Source organism: Limulus polyphemus, unplaced genomic scaffold (genome assembly GCF_000517525.1).
Source record: "Limulus polyphemus unplaced genomic scaffold, Limulus_polyphemus-2.1.2 Scaffold15, whole genome shotgun sequence".
Classification (NCBI taxonomy): Eukaryota; Metazoa; Arthropoda; class Merostomata; order Xiphosura; family Limulidae; genus Limulus; species Limulus polyphemus.
Window position 1 is genome coordinate 21,582 of NW_013665625.1, and position 2,268 is coordinate 23,849.

Sequence of the window (2,268 nt, forward strand, 5' to 3'; positions counted from 1 at the left end):
ATTAGGGACGACTAGCACAGATAGCCCTAGTGTAGCTATGCACAAAATTCAAACCAAACCAAATCGATGTAATATGCCCCCAGTGGCACTGCAGTATGTCTACGGACTTACAACACTTGAAACCGCGTTTCGAAACCCGTGGTGGGCAGAGCACAGATAGCCCATTGTGTAGCTTTATGTTAACTTCAAACAAACAATCGATGTAATATATATATATATATATATATTCGGAGAATTTAAAACTTTAAACACCGCCAAATCTATAAAAGCTCAGTCTTTCGTTACTATTTTACCTCATAACTTAGTAAAATTCCTCTGAACACATTTAAACTCATGAAATGTTGAGAGTATTAACTTTAGTACATGAAAAGCAGAGCTTAAAATTTAATGTACAACAGCTTATAAATATCACTCAACTATACAGTATAATATGTTTGGCAATGCCAAGTGTGTTTAATTCCTCCGAAACAAACACTTTTTGTTTCAAAAAGTTAAATTTATTTGCATGTGTGTTAACAACCTTTTACAATTTCGTTTAGAACTACTACAGCTGGATTTAGAGTTTTATATATATCTTATATATATGTATAGTAAATATTTTAAAGCTCTACCTTATGGGGACCATGAGTAATAAATCAAACCCCTGCCTTCTTGAGAGTATTTAATAAATTTGTACGAATGTTATACGTGAGTGTCAGTGAACCCTTTGATATATATATAACTTTTAGCTGTCAATTCATATGGAAATATATATATATATATAATTTCTGGTGCCAGTTTTACTTTGATAAAATAGAATATAAATTATTTCGTGAAATTTTCTTAATACATTATACCTTATATTATGCAGGTTGGACATATTTGTTTTTATGTTTAAAGTCGGATATATAAATATTTTATAGATTAAAGAATTGCTGATAAGACATATAGGAAATAATAGCAACCTTCTATAAGTTTGGAATTACATGGAATTGTTTGACGTCGTAGAATACCCAAGACGTGTTTGAGACGGAGACATGAAATATAGCGCAGTTATAGTAATATATAGACTTTTTCAAATACATAGGCATAAATTTTTTTTTTATATGTTGACGATGTTTATTTGATACACAAAGAAACAAACTAAAGTTAACTTTCTCTAAGAATAGTATAAAATAAAACACAAAACTATAAACGCGTAAATTACTTTCTTATTTTTTATCGGTTTTGCATCTGTTTTTCCATGTGTGTTGTCCAGATTCTTACATTTTATGGTTTTACTCTGAAGACGCACAAATGGTAATAAATAAGAAATTTTATTTTATAAGTCTATACGGGAGAGGCTTCAATAAAGTAGGCATCTTCCTCACTGTTGTTTAAATTTAATAATTGCCTCAGAGCAGTAGACAGGGAGGTGGGGATAATCCCCCGAAAATTCTCGCGTCCCTACCAAAAATTAAAAAGAAAAAGAGAGGGGGGAGAGCAAATTATATTTTTAAAATTCCTTGACACTTGTGTAATATTCAATGTTAAAAAACTCACATTTTTTAAAAAAACGATTATTTTATACACAGTTCTAAATGTCATTTTTAGAATTGTGTATAAAATAATCGTTGTTTTAAAAAATTGTGAGTTTTTTTAACATAAATAGTATATATTTGTCTTATATTGCACATACATATTTGGGTATTTTGTTTTTCTGGAAATAGCGCTGATTTGTATTAACAGTTTCGATAGGGAAACAATATTATAAAAATACTTCAAAACCCAATATACTAAAATATAAAATAAACGAAGTGCTGAGAGTGGAACGTTTTTTGTTGTTGTTTTTTGTTTTTTTTGGGGGGGGGGGTATTTTTCTATTCATATCTACTCCGAACCGCAACCCTGGTTACGGCTCTTTTTCACCTATCAAAAAGGATATGTGTTGAGACTTACAGAAACAATTTACTGGATATAGCACTGCATGCATTTATCTCTTCTATAATATACACGCTAGAATCCGGGTTTCGCTACCCGTGGTGGGCAGAGCACATATAGCCCATTGTGTAGCTTTGTACTTAATTACAAACAAATCTATAACATACACATCATTAGTTTATATGAATGTGAGGTCAGAAGGTTCATTTTTAAATTTTTTAATTAAATTGAGAGTTAAATATGAGCTGCAGAAGCTACAGTGGCTGGTCATATTGTAAGTACTCTCACCTAAAATCGGAATGCAGAAGCTACAGTGGCTGGTCATATTGTAAGTACTCTCACCTAAAATCGGAATGCAGAAGCTACAGT